Source organism: Cervus elaphus, chromosome 3 (assembly GCF_910594005.1).
Source record: "Cervus elaphus chromosome 3, mCerEla1.1, whole genome shotgun sequence".
NCBI classification, from domain to species: Eukaryota; Metazoa; Chordata; class Mammalia; order Artiodactyla; family Cervidae; genus Cervus; species Cervus elaphus.
The window spans coordinates 51,096,878-51,120,815 of NC_057817.1; the positions used below are offsets into that span (position 1 = coordinate 51,096,878).

General features: G+C 36.0%; 1 non-coding gene across 1 annotated transcript; it reads right to left on the minus strand.

The window, feature by feature from the left end:
- Nucleotides 1–20,283: 20,283 nt before the first annotated feature.
- On the minus strand, nt 20,284–20,474 carry LOC122686463. The gene has a single exon (XR_006338781.1). It is a non-coding gene; the product is annotated as a U2 spliceosomal RNA (small nuclear RNA).
- Between the last annotated feature and the right edge of the window lie 3,464 nt (nt 20,475–23,938).

A 23,938-nucleotide genomic window follows, 5' to 3' on the forward strand; every position in this document is an offset into this window, starting at 1 on the left:
CATTAGAAGGTGTGTGTGTGAGATTTTACTTTATTTGTTTGTTTGTTTTTAAATGTGTTTGTTTTAATTGGAGGATAATTACTTTACAGTATTGTGGTAGTTTTTGCCATACATCAGCATGAATCCACCGAGGGTATACATGTGTTCCCCCATCCTGAACCCCCCTCCCGTTTTCCTCCCCACACCATCCCTCTGGGTTGTCCCAGAGCACCGGCTTTGAATACTCTGCTTCATGCATCAAACTTGCACTGGTCATCTTTTTTATGTATGGTCATGTACATGTTTCAATGCTATTCTCTAAACTCATCCCACCCTTGAGAAGGAAATGGCAACCCACTCCAGTACTCTTGCCTGGAAAATTCCATGGACAGAGGAGCCTGGTAGGCTACAGTCCATGGGGTCACAAAGAGTTGGACATGACTGAATGACTTCACTTTCACTTTCTTTTTTGCCTTCTCCCACTGAGTTGAAAAGTCTGTTCTTTACATCTGTGTCTTCTTTGCTGCCCTGCAGGTAAGACCATCATTACCATCTTTCTGAATTCCATATATAAAAATGTTAATATACAGTATTTGTCTCTCTCTGACTTGCTTCACTCTGTATAATAGGCTCCAGTTTCACCCACCTCATTAGAGCTGACTCAAAAGTGTATAATAGCTTAGTAGTATTCCATTGTGTATATGTACCACAACTTCCTTATCCATTCATCTGCCAATGGACATCTAGGTTGCTTCCATGTCCTGGCTATTGTAAGCAGCACTGCAGTGAACTTTGGGGTCCATGTTTCTCAGTTCTGGTTTTCTCCAGGTGTATGCCCAGCAGTGGGTTTGCTGGGTTGTATAGCAGTTCTATTACCAGTTTTTAAAGAAATCTCCACACTGTTCTCCACAGTGGCTGTACCAGTTTGCATTCCCACTAACAGTGTATGAGGGTTCCTTTTCTCCCCACCCTCTCCAGCATTTACTGTTTCTCAACTTTTTATTGATGGCCGTTCTGACCAGTATGAGATATACCTCATTGTGGTTTTGATTTGTGTTTCACTCATTTGATTAATGTTTCACTCATTTGATTAATGAGTGATGTTGAGCATCTTTCCATGTGTCTGTTAGCCATCTGTAATGTCTTCTTTGGAGAAATATTTTTTTAGGTCTTTTCCCCTCTTTTTGATTGAGTTGTTCATTTTTCTGGTATTGAGCTGCATGAGCTGCTTGTATGTCTTGGAAATTAATTCTTTGTCAGTTGTTTCATTTGCTACTATTTTCTCCCAATTCAAGGACTGTCTTTTCACCTTGCTTATAGTTTCCTTCATTGTGCAAAAGTTTTTAAGTTTAATTAGGTCCCGTTTGTTTCTTTTTGTTTTTATTTCCATTACTCTGAGAGGTGTGTCATAGAGGATCTTCCTGTGATTTATAAAAATATGTATTAAATACTCTATTTGTTGGCGTTTTTCTAAATGCCACGTTTGTGAGATCCATTTATGTTGATGTATATAGCTGTGGTTTATTCATTGTCATGTATGGCATAGAATTGCATTGACTAAATGTACCACAATTTATATATCCATTTTACAGTTAATGAACACTGAGTTTCTAGTTTGGGGCAGTTATGAAGAGTGCTGGGATCAACATTTTGTTAAGTGTCTTTTGGTATACATTTGTATACATTTTTTCTTGGTTCTAGACTTAGAAGTAGAACTTCTGGATCATCAGCATGAAAATGTTTCCTGCTGGTAGATAATGTCAAACGTCTTCTCAAAGTGGTTACCATTTTATACTCATAGTGTACAAAAGCTTCAGTTGTTCCACATACTAAATAACATATAATATTATCCATCTTTTAAATTTTAGTCATGGTGGTAGGGGACATAAGTAATAGTAATTAATTATAATATTTTATCTTTTTCAGATGAAAAATGATGTTGAATATTTTTCATGGTAATTGGCCAGTTCAAAATCCACATTTGTAAGGTGTCTTTTTCAGTCTTTTGCACATTTTTAATTGTGTGTCCTTTTTAATAAATTTGTTGAAATTTACTATATATTTTGAATATGAACAGTTTTCTTGTTTTTGTTTTGCCTTGTCTTTAAATGTTTGAAAAAAATTAAACAGTAGCAACATTAGGCCTGGGATTTCCTACTTAAAAATATTTAATTAAAATATTCCTTTCAAAGATATAGGAATATCCAAATCTTCCGTATCTTTTTGTATATTTTTTGGAGAGTTGAGATTTCGAGAGACAGTCATCTCATCTAAATTGCAGATTTTTAACTAGGGGAAGTAGTCTTTAAAGTATAGAGAAAATATGGACACTATCGCAATGACTCAGTGTGTATTTTAGAGTTTCAGTGAAATTAAATTGGAGCACAGTAATAAATGAAATATGTTGTGACCAAACCAACCCTAGTAAGTAATAAAAGAGAAACATGTTGAAAGAAATGTTTGTAGCTACAAAGCAAATATACTGTGTGTTCAGATTTATAGAGCTCTGGCCTAGGTATACAGGACTGGTTAAGAGCATCTTCAAAAAAATTCTCAAAGTAAATAAAGGCCACCAATCCTCCAACTATCCTTCCTGGCAAATAATACAGAGGCACTCAAATAAGAATTCTAATTGATAGCAGAATCAGTACATGAATTTCAGAACATTTGCTATCCTGAATTTTGGAGGTTGACTTTTGAACTATTCTTTCTTATCTCTGTCAGTGGAGACAAAACATAACAGCATGTCTTCTCTACCAAGTATTTAAAGAATCCTCCTCCCTTTATGTGTAACTTCCAGAGAGATTTTAGAAATATGAATATTGAGGCATAAAAAAGAGCACCAAACTACCGTATGATACAATAAGAAATATATATTTGTATTTTGCCCACAGTTCTAGATACAGAACTTCTAAAACCCTTGAGTGGTATATGCCATTTTTATGACAATAAGATGACTGGTTGCTGGGGGACTCTTGATAGCTTCAAGCATGGGAGTTGGTCAGCCCTACCCCCTGACTATTAGGAAAGAGAGAGAGAGCTGAAATTGAATTTAATCACCGGTGGTCAATGATTTAATTGATTGTGCCTGTTTAATACCTCCTGCCAGGTTTGGGGGAATTTCCAGGTGGCACAGTGGTAAATAATCTGCCTGCCAATGCAGGAGACACCAGAGTTGCAAGTTTGATCCCTGGGTTGGGATGATCCCCTGGAGTAGGAAATGGCAACCCACTCCAGTATTCTTGCCTGGAAAATTCCATGGACAAAGGAGCCTGGAGGGCCGAAGTCCATGTGGTTGCATAGAATTGGTCATGACTGAGCGACTAAACAACTACCACCAGGTTTGGAGAGGTCTGGGTTGGTGAATGCATCAAAGTCCTTGAAGGCTGGTGCTTCTGAAATAAGACAGAAGCTCCCTGCTTCGTCCCCACATATCTTTCCCTACGCATCTCTTCCATTTGACTCTTCTGAGCTGCATTCTTTATAATAAACTGGTAATAGTGAGCAAAGTCCCTTTCTGAGTTTTGTGAACCATTGTAGCAAATTACCAAATCTGAGGAGCAGGTCGTGGGAACTCCTGGCTTTATAGGTGGTTTGTCAGAAGTATGGGAGACCCAGACTTGTAGTTGGCATCTGAAGCAAAAGTGGTCTTGTGGAACTGAGTTCTTCATCTATGAAATCTGCATGAACTCCTGTTGGTTAGCATCAGAATTATATTGAATTCTAGGGTACCCAACTGGTATCCAGAGAGTTGAAGGATTGGTTGGTGCAAGGAAAAGAAATCCACATATTTGGTGTCAGAAGCACTGTGAGTAAAAATCGTTAACAAACTTAAGGGCAGCTTCTCAGAGAAGACAAGTTCCTATGATGGTTTTAATGGCTGAATTGAGAGAGGGAAATACATAGAAGAATTAAATAGGATTTTCCAGGCATAGAGAGCAGCAGAGAAAAAAACATGGGACTTTCAGAAAAAATTGAACATTTGGAGAACACCCAAGTTTCAGTACTGAAGAATTAGATTATTTGTAAGGGGAAATTGGTAATATGAATCTTCAATGTTTTGTCCCAGTTCAGTGATTTATAGAGGGATATAAGTGTCCTTTGCATTTAGAAATGTGTGTGCCACTAGTGATTTCTTGGGCTCCAAAATCTCTGCAGATGGTGACTGAAGCCATGAAATTAAAAGACACTTGCTCCTTGGAAGAAAAGCTATGACCATCCTAGACAGCATATTAGAAAGCAGAGACATAACTCTGCCAACAAAGGTCCAGATAGTCAAAGCTATGGTTTTTCCAGTGGTCATATATAGATGTGAGAGTTGGACTGTAAAGAAGACAGTGCCGAAGAATTGATGCTTTTGAACTGTGGTGTTAGAGAAGATTCTTGAGAGTTCCTTGGACTGCAAGGAGATCAAACCAGTCAGTCCTAAAGGAAACCTTTAGGTTTCCTTGAATAGTCATTGGATGGACTGATGCTGAAGCTCGAATACTTTGGCCACTTGATGTGAACAGCCAACTCATTGGAAAATACCTTGACGTGCTGAAGGATTGAAGGCAAAAGGAGAAGAGGTCAGCAGAGGATGAAATGGTTGGATGGCATCGTCGAGTCAATAGATATGAACTTGGGCAAACTCTAGGAGATAGTGAAGGAGAGGGAGGACGGCATGCTGCAGTCCACGAGGTTGCAAAGAGTCAGACATGATTTAGTGACTAAACAACAAAGCAACAATCAGAGAAACTGCTCCTAAGCATGAATGCATCCGAAAAAATGCAGTAAATTACCCCCTGAAGTGTTTTATGATGAGGCAGTTTTCAAGTAAAATTGCAAGTATTGCTGTCAGGTTGACTGAGTTAGGTGAGAGCTTAAAGACTTGAGAAAATTCAAATTTTATTATTTTCTCATAACCCTTGAGACTCTTTCAGTGTATCAGAGATTTCTAAGGGGAAAAGTGAGCACCATTTTCCAGCTTTGTAATTAAGAGTTGTTTAAAGTTTTCAAGATTCTCCAAAAGTTCCTATAGTTCAAGAGTGACTATCATATTTATCTTTTAGTATGTTCTAGGAAATTAAAATATAAGGACGTTAGTGAACCCTGTTTGTTTTTTTTAAGCTTGAGAAATACCCACCTTACTGATAACTGTCATTGACCATGCACAGTCCTGCACTGCCCATGCTAATCTACATCCGATGATGACCTTCTCCATGAGAGGATAGCAGCTCCCTCATCTGAGAATGTTTGCTGAACACTGCTTAACTATGCTCTGAAATTCACAATACCAGTTTTTACCTAGGGAATGAACTTTTCCCTGTTGATATGAACCCACAGTTTAATGAATCACTGAGACAATTAAAGACTACTTTAAGATACAGATTGCATAGAGTTGCTTGAGGTTTCTTAAAGGAAAGGCATAATCTTCCACACTTCTTGCATGTATAAGAACATACTTCTTTCAAATATGAAAATACTTCCAACTAAGAAGAAATGGAAGGTGAAATATTTTTCACTATTAACACAATTCTGAAGTTAAGTGGAGGAATACTTCGTTTAGAAAGGATGCTTGATATATGACTAGAAAGTAATAGAACCATATCAATTACTATTTATTATATATGTATGACTATTTACAAATGTGGTGGTGGTTTAGTTGCTAAGTCATGTATGACTCTTACATCCTCATGGATTGTAGCCCACCAGGCTCCTCCGTCCATGGGATTCTCCAGACAAGAACACTGGAGTGGGTTGCCATTTCCTTCTCCAGGGGATCTTCCTGACCCAGGAATTGAACCCGGGTTTCCTGTATTTCAGGCAGATTCTTAACCATCTGAGCTACAAGGGAAGCCCATTTACAAAGTAAATTCTATTAATATTTACTACAACTTGGATAAACCTCAAAGACATTAAGCTAAGTGAACTAAGACGATAATAGAGGGATAAATACTACATGATTCCACTCATATGAAGAATCTAAAATAAAAGCAGAAAGTGGAATGATAGTTGTTAAGAGGTGATGGAAAGGGAAAACAGTGAGGTATTTGTCAAAAGGTACAAAGTTTCATCTATACAAGATGACCAAGTCATAGAAATCTAATGTACCATATAATGCCTATGATTAATGATACTATATTGTATTCTTTCAAACTTGCTAAAGGGTAGATCTTATGTTGGGTGTTATTGTAGCACAACAACAAAAAAAATGAAAGGTTACTGTCCAAGGTGATGGATGTTTATGGCATATATTGTAGTGACAGTCTCAAGGGGATATACTTATCTCCAAACTCATGAGATTGTATGTCCTATGTATATATACAGATTTTTTTCAGTCGTACCTCAGTAAAATGGTTTAAAAATGTAAATTCTGTATGTGGATTTTGGCCTTTTGTTAGAGACAGTTAACACTGTACAACATGCACAGTCCTGACTTCAACAAGAACTTATGTGTTAAGTTGATTATTATTTTTAAAATTTCAAATATATCTTTAAATTATTAGACTCCTACATATAATTGTAGGTCACAAAACTCAGAAAATGCAAACACCTTGTCATTTGCTGACATTACTAGTGTATTACTTGAAGAATGAGTCAGAATTCCTGTCAAGATCATAAAACACACTTGATATTCTTGACAGTTCTTTTGCTTTTCCAAAAATTTTAATTGTATGACATTTCACTGGCTTTTGATCCTTAGCTACACAGAATTAATGATTGTGCTCTTTATGTATTTATTTCCTTTTTTCAGTTGGAATCTGCATAATTCCAGTATTATACATGTATAGTTATTTGCTTAGCAATGGAAAAGTAGGAAAAGAAAAAAAAAGACTATTGCAAGATTTAAAAGATGAAAGGGCTTGGCAACTTAAATCACAATTCACACACAGGTAATTGTGCATAAAATTAAATTAATATAACCCATGTTAATGTTTATAAATGTTAAACTTCAATTAATTCAGAGCAGAAGAAACTATAAATCTATGATGTTTGTTTGCCTGCCTAGCTGTCTATCTATCCAGAGAAATATTAACAGCATATGTAGAAATTTTGGGGTCAGGAAGATCTACTGGAGAAGGGATAGTCTACCCACTCCAGTATTCTTGGGCTTCCTTTGAGTCTCAGCTGGTAAATAATCTGCCTACAATGCGGGAGACCTGCGTTTGATCCCTGGGTTGGGAAGATCCCCTGTAGAAGGGAAAAGCTACCCGCTCCAATATTCTGTCCTGGAGAATTCCATGACTCTACAGTCCATGGGGTCGCAAAGAGTTGGACAAGACTGAGTGACTTTCACTTTCACTAGGCTATTTCGTAGCATATACAAATACAAGTAAAAGAATGACAGAAAATACAAAACCTTCCCTAATGACACACACATAAAATATTCAATAAATTGTGTCCCACTTCTATAATTAATCCATAAAGCACCTAAAAATGATTGTTACATGAAAGGTGCCCAATACATTTTTGCTAAAGTATTTCATTTAATCGACAGGCCACAATTTGATTGAAATTATGATTCGGAACTACAACAAATTTTCCTGCTTCCTCTCTCAGGACTGAATGTAACTACTTGTCTCTTGGATATGGAGTAGAATAGAATCTAATGTGGATCTGTTGCAATTAAGTATGAGAGGAATTTGTGAAATGATTTTTGGTTGAAAGCAAACAAAGCTTCGATTTAAGAATGGATTTGATTACTTTTCTTGAAAAATATAATGTTTATATTAATAAGCTTATTCATAATTTGAATGTAAGGCATTCAGATCCCTTTCAGTACTGAAAACATTTAGAGGGATGATTTATAAATGACAGATGTAGGAATTCATATCAAAGTGAAAATTATAATATTTCAAAAATGTTTTATTGCTTACTTTAACTTAGCATGAGTTACATACTTGCTTTCATATTTGATATCTTATGACAAACCATTGCTAGTAAAAGCCAAGAATTTTCTTCCTTGGTAAATAGATTTAGTAGCCATGGGCTCATGGATTTATGGGCATTTTTCTCTACTGTCTTTACTGTACTGTGTAAATTCACAAGGGTTTCTCAGAAGTATGAACTAAGTTTGTTACAATGTAAATTCATTACATCTGAATTTAAACATTAAATACAATTAGATTTACTCTATGAACTTAGTTACCTCATTCTTCATGTTTTAAAATCATTTTTACAATCTACTTTATTCATTATTTTTACTACTTTATTCATATTAAATGTTTTTATCTTTCTATGTTTTTAAATAATGTAATTTTTACTTTTCTCTCGACATTTCATAATTTGTGGGTTATGGTGACAAAATTGGGCCAAATTTAATACCAGGGGATATATTTTATAAAACACTTTAATGTTAAAATTTAGGATATAATCCATCAGATGCATTTGAAATAAAGTTTGCCATTTATCTTATTTATATGAGAGATGGTGTTGTAAATACATTTGATTCAGGGATATGAAGATAGTGGCTTTATTCTTCTTAAATTGTGAATTATTTTCTTTAGCTATTTCATTACAGTGTTTATTTACATATATAATAGGAAGCTACTATATTATCAGTGAAATTATTTGCTATAGGTTTCTATAGGTTTTAAGAATAATTTTTGGACTGTCACTAGCATATTGCTTTTAATTATGGTAACTTCCAAAGAGTATAATATTATACATGTATAACAACATCTATTTGTGATCTCTGGACTGTCACTTTACATATATAGGTACACACTTACCTAGATACGCATGCACGCATGCCAAGCTGCTTCAGTCATGTCTGACTCTTTGCAGCCCCACGGACTCTAGCTCGTCAGATTCCTCTGTCCGGGGAATTATTCAGGCAAGAATACTGGAGTGGGTTGCCGTGACCTTCTCCAGGGGATCTTCCTGACCCAGGCGTAGAACCTGGGTCTCCTGCGGCTCCTGCGTTGCAGGCAGATTCTTTACTGCTGAGCCACCAGGGAAGCCCATACATATATATACATAAAAATAATGCACATGTATATATATTATATGTATATTAAATGTATAGTATATTTTAAAAGCGTGCTGTGTATGTGATAAATTTAAAGAATGAAGTATATGTGTACATTATAGCATAAAACAAATGACTAATTCTTCTGTCAATTTCTCATTGACATTAACCACAAAAATATGATTTTTCACAGTTTCAGATTTTACATTAGGATTTTGTAATTTCTTTTTTTTTTAATCATCCTGTTCATATTCAATCTAAAATTTTCTTGCTTACATAGGACAGTTATGTTTGTCTACTTGAATCTAATTATATGTAATTTGAGGATTCAAGTTTGTCTTTGAGTTGCTGGCACTTGTTTGGGGAGATGATTTAAGTCTTTGGAAATGTCAGATTCCTTGCACTAAAGGCTATCTAGGGAAGACACTGAGTAGCTTATTGGAAACATGAGTTGTGGAGCTCAATATAGATAGTGATATCTGTTGTGTATGTAGTTATGTGTATGTGGTGGTGTGTATGATTGACACGTTGTAACTGAATATGGAACTTCACTGAGTAAATTAGACTAAAAAGTAGAAAAATATCGATATAATAAAAGTAGCAAGGAATCACCAAAGATGGAGAAAGATTGACAAAAGTAGAATTTGAGAAGCAATATTCATATGCTAATATAACAAAAATATGTGATGTGAGAGGTGATCATTAGATTCAGTAATTAAAAGTTAATTAGTGATTTTAGTCACCAAAAACCACACTGGAAGCCAGATTTTGGTTGATTCTAAAATGAAAGGAATTGATGAACTTAAATAGTAAATTTAATCTATTATTTTTACTTGATCTGCACTGTGTCACAATTCTGTAGTAGTAGTCAAACTGTAAATAACTTAATGTCTTTGTGCTGTAAGTTACATGAAGCTTTTTTAATGTGTTATAATACTGTCAGGTCAGTTTATTTTTCTTCCTCAGTTCTTGTCTCACTGCAACAAAAATTTGAAATGATGGACTAAAGGCTTTAAAACAACAGACAAGTTACAGCTCAGTTCGTCTCAAGCAGACAGATCTTTTATTAGACAGACACTCCCAAGACATGGGAGCAGGCCGAACCCAAAGGAGTTCTCTTCTCCCTCTTGACTTCCCCTTTTTATACTTCCCATTTCCTCCTTTTGGTTGCCCCCTGTGCAACCAATAGGGCTTATACCCACAACCGGTCAATGAAAGGGAATGGAAATGGACATATGCTCAAGGCCAGCTGACAGTTGCAAGTTGTATAGCAGCAGGCTCTGTTGTTTATGTCTTCCCATAATTCAGTCTGTTATAATCAAATGTATATATATGTAGATTATTTATGAACCCCTAATAGGCTCCATGGGGTCGCTAAGAGCCGGACACAACTGAGCAACTTCACTTTCATTTTTCACTTTCATGCATTGGAGAAGGAAATGGCAACCCACTCCAGTGTTCTTGCCTGGAGAATCCCAGGGACGGGGGAGCCTGGTGGGCTGCCGTCTATGGGGTCGCACAGAGTCGGACATGACTGAAGCGACTTAGCAGCAATAGGCTCCTAGCTGCCTAAAGTTACTGGGAGAAGCCCCTGTGGTTATTTTGTATCCTCTGTGTTCCTAGGGCCATGTATAGGTGTTGGAAAAGTCTCTGTGGTTATTTGTAGGGTATCTGTGTGCCCTCCTGGGTGTGTATGGGATGGGGTATAGAGATCAGCTTGCATTCCTTTTAGCCAGGCCACCCCTCCTTGCTCATGCCTAACTTCCTACCTAACAGTACCTTCACATATACCTCAAAAGCTAGATTTTGAGGTAAATTTCATTTCATCTGTTTAAAAGCTAAGAGTTTGGGAACTTAAGAATTTATAATGAGGAACAAAGTCTAACTTCAGTGTTTTTGCCTGTTAATACTAAATTCAGCCTTCTCTAGTATACTGACTCTCCTCCACTGGGCTCTCTAATTTACTAGAATTCTGAGTTGGAAAAAGTACTGACTCCACCATGGTGTTATTTTTATGAAAATAGCTCCATATTCTGTGTTTTTTTCTAGCAAGTCAGTGTCAGTGGCTTCCTCAGTTAATGGTATTAATTCTTTACATCCACTGAGTAGGAAGCCCTGAAAGAATAATTTTGAAAATACTTAGCTTTTCCTTAACCACTCCACTCTCAGCCAAACACAAATACACTTGACGTTACATTATTCCATGTTCTAAGCAGCCTTCAGACTACCTGTTATCTGCTTGGAACCTTCTCGATCTGTGCTTCTCTTTTTTTTGCATAATGCCTTTGTTGTGAAAACAAAGAAAAATAGGTGTTCATTTTTTTGTTATACCCTGGAGCATTTTGAATGTAACTCATTATTTCAAGGTCCCACATTCCTTAAATATAATGCATTGACTTGAGATATTTTGATGGTCACCTGTCATTAGTTTTCAGAACAGAAAGATCTTTGGAGGCAGTAATTCTGAGCATCGATTGGTCTCTCCTCACTGTATATTGTAATGTGAACTGAGAACAGGCATGCGGATGCCTGTCAGTGACCTTCCTTGTGCTTGTCTTCAGTCATTCTGATGCTTTTGCTCATCTTTCTTCACACAAAGGCACTGAGTTTGTTTATTCATTTACAATTACATCTTTGCTAATGTTATTCAACCTGCTACACAAGCCACATACCAACGATTTTACCCAAGATTAAAAAAGGAAAATAGAGTTAAAGTGGATGTAGGCATGTTCCTTGGGGCTTTCCAGGTGGTTCAGTGGTAAAATATTCTGCCTGCCAGTGCAGGAGACACAAGAGATATGGATTTGATCCCGGGGTGGGGAAGATCCCCTGGAGTAGGAAACGGAAACCCACTCCAGTATTCTTGCCTGGAAAAGTTCATGGACGGAGGAGCTTGGCAGGCTACAATCCAAGGGGCCTCAAGAGTTGGGCACAACTGAGCTACTGAACATGCACTCACAGGCATATTCCTTATGTAATTATTTTAGATTTTAAATTATTCTTTTGCATCTTACTCAGCATTAAGGCCTAGAAGTAAGGGCAACATGGGACTTCATGAATGATGTGCAGTTAAACCTCCCATTGAGAGGACAGTTTCCCAAAGTGACCTCTGCATATCCTGAGTAGATGATTGGCCTTAGACCCCACATCTTCAAAACAGAAAGACAACACTGTTAAGCTTTATGAGCTAAAGTTCAAGCTCAATAAATTATAAACCATTATATAGCCAGTTTGCTTCCTCAATTCTAATCAGTCCTTTAACTTTCTATCCATAAAATCAGAACCAACTGACACCTTCCCACAGGGCCCTGTGACCAACTAGACAATTGTGGTTTTGACACAGGTAATGTATGACGCATTCCTATGACAGTGGGATATCTTAGTGAAAGGTGAAAGCCTACATATTTTTACATAAAGCAATTATAGGAATTAAGAAGAAAGTGAATTCTAATGAATATATAGAAAAACACAGAAAAAAGTATATATGCTTCTGTATACTGTTAATGACTTTCAAGAGCTTGATGACAGCAGCCTGTCAGTTTATTCAGAACTGAAAGTACAACATCCTGAACATGAAAATACCCAGCTGATTCTAGAGTGCTAGTGGTATATGTACACTCCAGAATTTGGATCTGTAGAAACCCAACCTTTCAAAAGGCTTGCCTCATCCAAGATCACAAGAAAGAGAATGACTATGAATGAGAAATAGTCAAGAAATAAGTATGGAAAGTGTGGGTAATGGATATCAGTATATTTGCAGACGTATGGTGGAAGGCCCCAGCAGAGTTGCTCATGGAATTTTTGGGTGTTTGTGGAGGAGGGCTTTCAAGGGAAAGATTAATTTCAGCTAACTGCATAGAAATATGTACAATGAACAAAAAGATCTGCAAAAAAGAAAATAAAAAAACAAAGCAAAAACAAAAGAAGTCATCCGTCTTCAGGATTTTTCCAAGCTCTCTCAAAGAACATTACACTTTACAGAGAAGATTGCATTTGTGATTGGTCATGTCAGAGTGATAGTTTTCATGACTTTTTACTGTGAAAAAATGTCTTGTTTGATGACCTTCAATTAGTGGAACTTGTTGAGGGTTTCTGTTGTTTCTCACACTCTCTATTCTTATGTATAGTATCATTATTTGTATAAATTTGTACATAAATATGAATAACTATTGATGTTTATATCAACATACAGGTGGATTCCATTTCTTTTTCCAGAACAAAGAAGGTATTAATTTGACACTTTAAAAGCAAGTAATAAAGATCTGTTGTTTATGTGGTGATTTTCTCAATTGAGAAAACAAAAGCCTCTAAAGAAAACTATGTAAACAGTTTACTCACCTAGTATACTACATTCTAATGAGAAGATACTCATAAATACAGAAATACATATAAATGTATGAGTTTAACAAAAACAAAAACTATTCACAAAGGGCTTAAGAACAGGAAGATGTAATATCTCAAGGGTGTTGACAACAGAAAGCTGTACAACACCCCTCAGCCTAAACTTAGAAGGAGAAGAGCAGACTTTTAACTCAGAGATGTGGCCGCATGGATGAGGCAGCCGGCACCCAGACCTGTGGTTCACCCTGGACAGGTAAAGCCGGTGCACGGGAGCTCATGAAAGGGCTTTGGTGACAAATAACCTTGGTCTCATTCTCCCCATTTTCTTAACTTCTGCTACTGTCTTTAACAGGGAAACCAAATTGAAGACAAAGAGCAAGAACGCCCCCAGGACACAGATCAAACCTGAGAAGTGGGTTTGGGAGAGAAGAAAAGGTATCTAGTACAGAGAGGGAAGGCATTTTCAACGAACGTGGACTCTTCCACACATTACCCAAGTGAGATTGTATTAAAAATTCTGCAGAGTTCCTCCTCTCAACTGTTGATAATGGTTACTTATTGCAAGTGAAATTGGGTAGGGAGAGGAAAGCACTTTATGTAACTTTGAGGGAAAGAAGGAGTGAAGCAGGGGGATAAGGGTAATTTTAAGCTTATTTTTGATAGTTTCAGTGCCTACTAAATTTCCCTTATAAACAAGCATTTAGTTTGAAATAAAAACTGAGATCTAATAAAATGTGAAAATAGTGCCTAAATTGATGTTTTATAAATTCAATTTAGTTCCAACATAGTAGAATAAACACATCACTATATTTATCAAATTCAGTTCTTTTAACCAAGGATTTTAAAAACCAATCATTCATAAATAATTCACATCATGCATCACATTCATAGATTTAAGATTTAAGAGAAAAGAAGAGAAAGCCATGTTAGGATCTTCCTATATGCTAAGAAATTTGTTAAATGCTATTACATAAATTATCTTAATGTATAAATCAATCCTGGAAGGTAGATATTTAACTTTTCTGTTTATATAGATGAATAAATTAGCTTGGAAATAAAATACTCATATAGTGATGGAATTATTACATTCTATTTAACATATATTTTTGGAAATTTACTGTTTATCAAGTATGGTTCTAAGCAGAGAACTTAACTTTTGGAATAATAATTCCAAAAGGATTAAGACTACATACAGTGATTTTCATCCATTGTGTGCATTTTTATTTTTAATAAGCAAAATATTTAAATTGAAAAAAATGCACAGGAGATAGTAAAATATTGGAATATTATCATTGATATAGATAGATTTTTGGAGAAATAATACTTTTGTAAAACCATGTTAGTCAATTGAATGACTGACAAATTATTTCGGAAAGTAGACATGAGAGTTGTGTTTTGCAAGAGTTCATAGTCTGTAGATAAAAGGACAATAGGGGAAGAAATTATTTTGAAAAATTTATATGACTTACTTAGAACTTTTCTACATAGATACCCTACAGATCATAGTATTAAAAAAAGAAAAAGCATTTGATTTTTAAGAATCTATATTATTTTAATAGTTTAATGTTTATAATATTTATGTTTTATTTGTGTGTGATTCATAGACAAGATAGAATTGAGTGTATTTTATAGAAAATTTTTGCATCAATTCTTAAGATCAGAGAATCATTAGAGTATTTAAGGATGAATTTTAGGAAGACCATGAGTAGTTTTAAAAAGTACAAAAACCATGTGTGTAATTGTGTGTGTTTGTGTATACGTGTGTATATGTAAGATTATATGCTTTTTTTCTGAGATGATGATTCATAGTTTTCAAAACATATTTTAGTGTGACAGTTGGTTTTTCTGTTTTTGTAATGCAGGTGATGACTTAAGCTTTGATTGCTAAGGCATCCACTTTAAGATGGCTGGCCATCTTGAATATAATACTGTTAGTTACAGGACTGCCACTCTAGGCCCCTTAGATAACTGACCATTTAACCCTCTTGTATTCTTTCCTTCTGTACTTTAAATTTCTGCTTTTATGCTTTAAATTCACTAACAAATAATGAGTCTGTCAAACCCTAGGCCACCAATCCATGACCGCAATAAAAGCAGAAGCCCAGACCCACATATTTTCAATCTCTCTCCACCCGTGCCCTTGATATGTGGCTTCAGGTATGTCATGTAATTTCCATGACTTATAAGTAATAAACCTTGTCTCTTTCAAAGTTTCCTGATGGTTATGGCTGAGGGTGTCTTGCAGTCATAGTAAGAACTACATGGGCCAGTCCAGCCACACCATTAGCAATAGGATGAGATCGGCACATTCAAATGGTTACAATATGCATCAGCTCTGAATTTGGGGAATGTTTGTTAGCAACAAATAACTGATTCTGTCATATTTATATTTTAAAATATTCAGAAAAAAAACAAAGACAAGAATAAATTAGAGCAATATATCATGCTGAAGCTCAAATTGTTAAATATCATTGAAGAGAAGTGTCTCAGTTGTGTCCAACTCTTTGCGACCCCATGGACTGTAGCCTACCAGGCTCCTCCGTCCATGGAATTTTCCAGGCAAGAATACTGGAGTGGGTTGCCATTTCCTTCTCCAGGGGATCTTCCCAACCCAGGGATCGAACTCAGGTCTCCTGCATTACAGGTAGAAGCTTTACTGTCTGAGCCACCAGGAAAGCCATATCATTAAATTACTGTAAGTTTGAAGCTAGAACAATCTAAGCAAACTGGGACCAAATCAACAGTATGAAACACCTTTGGGTATACTACTTAAGCAAAGATACTATCTGGAAAATGAATGATGCCCTAAAACAAAATTAGTGTTTTCTTATCCATAATTGATCTGCTATACATGAATTGCAAAGAGCTAATGGCAGGTTACAGTTTTGAACTTTAAATCAGTTCATCGTTTACATTTTCCTCCAAAACTTTCAAACTTTAATTAGTGAAATGTAGCCAAAATATAATCTGTTCTTATATTGTTTGGGGTTTCTTCCCTTTTCTGATATCATAAAATATACTGTTATGTTCTTTAATTTTTTCTTAATTTTTTAAATATCTCTTTAAATCAGTTAGTATTTACTTTAGTATATAGGATGTAAGAACCTGTGTCATCAAATTTTTCTGTAATACATGACAACCCATACACAATCAGCCCACATGAAGATTTTCCATGTTAACATTAGTGTAATTTTTTTCTGCTTTGCTAATGTCTTTCTTTCTTTCTTTTTTTTTTTTTTTGAAGGGGAAGGAGGCAATCTAATGTCTCAAGATAATATTGGGAGAATTAACATACCTCAGAACATCTTGCCTAGACCAAGGATTAGCACAGATTTCTCTTATCAAAGAATCATGCATAAAAAAATTGGCCCAGCTTCCTTTGACTTTTGCAAATTATACACTGTGTTATCCTTTAACTAATGCATTAAATTCTTAAAGCTGCCATAACAAATTACTACAAAATTGGTGACTTAAATCAACAGGAATTTATTATCTGACAGTGCTGGAGGCTAGAAATCTGAAATCAAGGTTTCAGCAAAGGTGGTTCATTCTGGAATTTCTGAAGCAGAATCCTTTCCGTGACTCTCTTCTAGCATCTGGTGGTTGGCAACAATCTTTGGCATTCCTTTGCTTGAAGCTGGGTCACACTCATCTCTGCCTCCATCATCACATGCCTTTCTTTCCTGTGTACATCTGCTTCCCCTCTCTACTTAAAAGGGAACCAGTTATTGGAAATTTACGGTCCAACATGATGCAGTTAGTCCTCATGCTAACTGATTACTTCTGCAAAGACTCTTATTTACAAAGAACTGAAAATCTGAGGTTTCAGGTGGACATGAATTCTGGGAGGACACTATTCAACCCATTGTAGCTAGGCCTTGTTTAATTTGGTCAGTAACTGAATATTTATTTCTATCATTTGTGCAATTTATAGAATAAGGAACAGAAGTCCACTTATTTCCTTCCTTTATCTAACTTTGTAACAGAATTTCAACATGTGTATTTAACTTGATGCAATTTTTAAATTCCCTTTCAAATGTAAGAACTGTTTTCTAAACAAGCCAATTATTGTTCTCACACTCAGCTTCAGATAAACCCTGACTCGATGGGTAATTGAAATATCCATGTTTGTCTTACCCAGTTAATTGAAAACACAGAAACTCTGAAGTTATTTGGGGGAGAGGAAGGCAATAGATTTGGATATAAATTCTTGGGGAATATTTGAATGTGGCTCAACCTCGTCATCTGTTAAAACAGCAGCAGTGTTCTTCCTAGCTCTGTGCTTGGTGGTGGGTTTAATTACAAAGTCATGTGCGACTCTTGCGACCCCATGGACTGTAGCCTGCCAGGCTCCTTTGTCCATGAGATTATCCAGGCAAGAATACTGGAGTACGTTGCCATTTCCTTCTACAGGGGATTTCCCTGACCCAGGAATTAAACCTGGGTCTCCTGCATTACAGGCAGATTCTTTACCAGCTGAGCTACAAGGGAAGCCCAGCTCTGTGCTTAATATGTGTGAATTCTTTTTGAATGATATCTTCAGGTATTTTACATACTTAAATGAGAGTACCAGCATCATGCCTGACTCCTCATCTCTTCTCACCCTGACTCCATGTGTCAATCTAGATGATGTTAATTTTAGTATCAATACACATCAAATAATAATGTGCAGATAATTTGTGAGTTTGCCACCCATGGTGGCTGAAATTTCACCTCAGTAGAGACATCAGTGCTTTTTAATTTGAGATGCAATTCAACACAGGCTACAAAATCTCCTCACTTCTCCAAAGAATCCCCACTTCTTTCTGGAGTAGATGATTATTCACAAATTCTGAGCATGTAACTGGGAAAATGCACGGTTCCAACAAGAAAAGGTGATGGTGAATGTTTCCCCAGCAACAGAGAGCTTCTCACGCTCTTCTTTCCCAGTGTGAAGGAGCAGCATAATGTAGTAGGACCTCCAGCTGTTCCTCAGGACATCAGTTAAGCCACGTACTTCTGACTGTTTCTGTTCCTCAATAGTGTGCATTTTTTGGAAATGCATTTATTGTCCTCTAAAGCACATTCCAATTATGCCAAGGAAAATGGTGAGAGCATGAAATTTAAGTCTAAGCCCCCTTGTTGGTTGGAAAATAAATGACTCTCATATTATTCTTATTGATACGTCTATAAATACTGTACTTATTTAACATTGCTCTTCAATACGATTTTGACAATGACACTTTCCATTTAAGTGCAATATATTCAAGAGTCCTAATATGTATTGTACCTAGAGGAAAGGCTTCAATAGCATATTTATAATATAAAATATAAAGACAAGATCAAATGTTAAAATGGTAATTAATTCTACACTTCAAACCTAATGAAACTATAATTGCATATTAATAACTACAAGTGGCTTTGGGTCTGATGGAAATAATTTAATTTTTACAGTGAAGATTGTTTCCAGAAATAATGTTCCTTTTCACTGGGGTCAAACTAGCATAAGTACCTTAATAGTTATGGTGTTTAACCTATCATTCTAGGCAAGTAATGGCAGAGCTCATATCTTCAAATAAAGATTGCATATAAAGTCCCATGAAAACATAAGAATTTATAATTCCATAAAGTATTCCTTTGACAGTAGATAGCTTTTGTACAAAATATAACTTGTGGGAATTCTCTGGTGGCCCAGGGGTTAGGACTTCATGCTTTCTCTGCTAAGGACCCATGTTCAATCCCTGATGGGGAACTAAGAATCTGCAAGCTGTGCATTGCAGCCAATGTGTGTATGTATGTGTATATGTGTGTGAATATGTGTGGGTGTGTATACTTGTGTGTGTAGAAACAGTATTAGCCTGACTTATATCTACAACTTCATTTTTTTAATTACTTTATTTATTTTAATTGGAGGATAATTTACAATATTCTGGTGGGTTTTGCCATACACCAACATGAATCAGCCATGGGTGCACATGTGTCCCCCATCCTGAACGCCCCTCCCACCTCCCTCCCCACCCCATCCCTCTGGGTTGTCCCAGAGCACCAGCTTTGAGTGCCCTGCTTCATGCATCAAACTTGCACTGGTGATCTATTTTACATAAGGGAATATACATGTTTCACTGCTATTCTTTCAAATCATCCCACCTTCACCTTTTCCCACATGTGCAAAAGTTTGTTCTTTACATCAGTCTCTTTTGCCTCCTTGCATTTAGGCTCGTCGTTATCATCTTTCTAAATTCCATATATATGCAGTAATATACTATATTGGTGTTTCTCTTTCTGACTTACTTTACTTTGTATAATAGGCTCCAGTTTCATCCACCTCATTAGAACTGACTCAAATACATCCATTTTTTTTTTAAGCTGAGTAATATTCCATGGTGTACATGTACCACACTTCCTTATCGGTTCATCTGCCGATGGACATCTAGGTTGCTTCCATGTTCTAGCTGTTGTAAACAGTGCTGCAATGAACATTGGGGTGCATGTGTCTCTTTCAATTCTGGTTTCCTTGGTGTGAACAACTTGATTTTTGCTCAGTCAATGACCTATTAAATCCAAAATGAAGTGTATGAGGAAAGAGAGAGAGGCAAAGCGGGGAGGAATTGGTTTAAATAAACCAAGATGTACAATTGATAAGCTTTATTCAGACCAATTCAAATAGTTCAAAGATTGAAGCTAAGCCAAAAGAGTAAAGTTATGGTGATAAGGGCTTATTTCACACTTTCTACAATCAAATTAAATCCCCTTGTATGTCTTCAGTGACAGTCACTGTACTGTGGCATATTTATAATCTTCCCTTGGCTCTTGAATCTTTTTGGTGCCTAGGAAAACAGCAACTTCCAGAGCTTAGGATCATAACTTTAACTGAGGCTTACTGTCATGAAATTAATACAGACATTATCAAGCCAAATAATGAAAAAATTTAGTTGAGATGTAGTTGATTTACAATATTATATAACTTTCAGTTGCACAGCATAGTGATTTAAAAATTTTTTTTTTTTTAAACAAAGTTTATTCCCCCCAAAGGGAGGTGCACCGTTCCTGGAAGTACTGCAATACCAGGTCGATGCGTGGAGTGGACGGAGCAAGCTCCTATTCCAACTCCTAATTCCAAAAATCCATTTAATATATTGTCCTCGGATAGAGGACGTATCAGATATTAAACTGATAAGAACAGATACTACACTTGATCTTAGCCAAAAGGCCGAGAAGCGATTAAAAATTTTTATAGATTATATACCATTTATAGTCTTCATATGATATTGGCTATATTCCCAGTGTAGTATATTCTATTCTTTCTGCAGTAAAGTACATATTCTATGTACTTTATTTTATTTTATGCATGGCAGTTTGTTAATACCCTACCCAAATCTTGCCCTTCCCCACTGATAACCACTGGTTTGTTCTCTACACCTGTGTCTGTTTCTTTTTTGTTGTATTTACTCAGTTCAGTTGCTCAGTCATGTCTGACTCTGCGACCGCATGAACCGCAGCACGCCAGGCCTCCCTGTCCATCACCAAGTCTTGAGGCTACCCAAACTCATGTCCATTCGGTAGGTGATGCCATCCAACCATCTCATCCTCTGTTGTCCCCTTCTCTTCCCGCCTTCAATCTTTCGCAGCCTCAGGGTCTTTTCAAATGAGTCAGCTCTTTGCATCAGGTGGCCAAAGTATTGGAGCTTCAGCTTCAGCATCAGTCCTTCCAGTGAACGCCCAGGACTGATTTCCTTTAGGATGGACTGGTTGGATCTCCTTGCAGTCCAAGGGATTCTCAAGAGTCTTCTCCAACATCACAGTTCAAAAGCAACAATTCGTCGGTGCTCAGCTTTCTTTATAGTCCAACTCTCACATCCATACATGACTACTGAAAAAACCATAGCCTTGACGAGACAGAACTTTGCTGGAAAAGTAATGTCTCTGCTTTTTAATATGCTGTCTAGGTTGGTCATAACTTTCTTTCCAAGGAGTAAGCGTCTTTTAATTTCATGGTTACAGTCACCATCTGCAGTGATTTTGGAGCCCCCCAAAATAAAGTCAGTCACTGTGTCCACTATTTCCCCATCTATTTCCCATGAAGTGATGGGACCAGATGCTGTGATCTTAGTTTTCTGAATGTTGAGTTTTAAGCCAACTTTTTCACTCTCCTCTTTCATTTTCATCAAGAGGCTCTTTAGTTCTTCTTCACTTTCTGCTATAAGGGTGATGTCATCTGCACATCTGAGGTTATTGATATTTCTCCTGGCAATCTTGGTTCCAGCTTGTGCTTCTTCCAGCCCAGCGTTTCTCATGATGTACTCTGCATATAAGTTAAATAAGCAGGGTGACAATATTCAGCCTTCACGTACCCCTTTTCCTATTTGGAACCAGTCTGTTGTTCCATGTCCAGTTCTAACTGTTGCTTCCTGACCTGCATACAGGTTTCTCAAGAGGCAGGTACTAGTTTGTTTTATTTTCAGATTCCACATATAAGTGTTAACATACAGTATTTGTCTTTTGTGTCTGACTTATTTCACTAAGCACAATACACTTGAGGGCTATCCAGGCTGTTGCAAATGGAAAATTTTATTCTTTTTGTGGCTGAGTAATATTCCGTGTCTTCTTTATCTGTTCATCTGCTGATAGACATTTAAGTTGCTTCCATATCTTGGCTATTTTAAATATTGCTACTATGAACATTGGGGTGCATATATCTTTTTAAATTAGTGATTTCATCTTCCTCAGATCCATGCCCAGCAGTGGAATTGCTGGATCATAGGTTAGTTCTACTTTTAGTTTTTGAGGAATTTCCATACTGTTTTCCACAGTGACTGCACCTATTTACATTTGCATAAGCACTTTACAAGTGTTCTTTTTTTTTTTATTTTTTTTTTTACAAGTGTTCTTTTTACTTAGCATCATCACCAACATCTGTTATTTGGGCTCTTTCTGATATAACCATTCTGAGTATGTGAGGTAATACCTCATTACAATTTTGATTTGTATTTCTCTGATAATTAGCAGTGTTGAGCATATTTTCATGGGCCTGTGTGTCTGTATGTTTCCTTTGGAACAATGTCTATTCAGGTTTTGTGTGGGTTTTCCAGTAAGGTTGCTTTATTTTTCTTTTGTTTTCTGAATTCAGAATTTTATTAGCTGTTTACATATTTTAGATATTAACCCTTTATTGGTCATATCATTTGTAAATATTTTCTCCAGCTCACTAATTTGTCTTTTCATTTTATTGAAGGTTTCCTTTGCTGTACAAAAGCTTTTTAATTTGATTAGGTCCCATTTGTTCAGTTTTGTTTTTGTTTCTTTGCCATAAGGGACAGATCCAAAAATACATTGCCATATGTCAGAAAATGTTTTGCATATGTTTTTTTCTAGAAGTGCTATGATCTCAGGTTTATACTTAAATCTTTAATATATTTTTAGTTCATTTTTGTATATGATAGGAGAAAATGTTCTAATTTCATTCTTTTATGTGAGGCCATCCAGTTTCCCAGCACCACTTATTGAAGAGATTGTCTTTTCTCCATTATATGGTCTTGCCTACTTTGTCATAGACTAATTGACTGTAAGTGCCTGGGTTTATTTATGGGCTTTCTACTCTGTTCTATTAACCTATGTATCTATTGTTTTGCCAATTTCATACTGTTTTCATTACTGTGGCTTTGCAGTATAGTCTGAAGCCTAAGAGCATGATACCTCCAGCTCTGTTATTCTTTCTCAAGATTGTTTTGGCTATTCAGGGTCTTTTGTGTTTCTATACAAATATTAAAGTTATTTGTTCTAGTTCTGTGAAAAATGACATTGGTGTTTTCATAGTAATTATGTTAAATCTTTACATTGCTTTGGGTAGTATGGGCATTTTAACAATATTAATTCTTCCAGTTTATAAACACCATATATCTTTCTACCTGTTTGTGTCATCATCAGTCCCTTTCATCAGTCTAATAGTTTTCTGAGTACAAGTCTTCTACCCCTTTAGGTAGGTTTATTCCTAGGTATTTTATTTTCCTTTATGTGACTGTAAATTGAATCATTTACTCAATTTCTCTGATTGTCCATTCTTAGTGTATGGAAATGCAACAGATTTATATGTATATATATATATATATATATATACACAAATATATATATATATACACACACACACACACACACACACACACATATATATATATTTTGTATTTGCAACTTTGTCCACTTTATTGAATAGCTCTAATAGTTTTTTGATGAAGTCTAGAATTTTCTGTGTTTAGTATCAAGTTATCTACAGACAATGGCAATTTTATTTTTTCCTTTTCAATTTGGAGTCCTTTTATTTTATTTTTATTTTCTGATAGTTTTGGATAGAACTTCTAATACTATGCTGAATAAAAGTGGCAGAAGTGAACATCCTTGTCTTATTTCTGATCTTAGAGGAAATGCTTTCAGATTTTCACTATTTAGTAAGAAGTTAGATGTGGGCTTGTCATGTATGACCTTTATTATGCCAAAACATGTTCCCCCTATGCCCAGTTTCTGGAGAGTTTTATATTGATGTTGAATTTTGTCAAAAGATTTTTTTTTTCCCCGAATCTACTGAGATGATCTATTGAGATGTTTTTCATTCTTCAGTTTGTTAATGTGGTGTATCACACTGATTTGTGGATACTGAGAAATCCTTGCATCCCTGGGATAAATCCCACTTGCTCA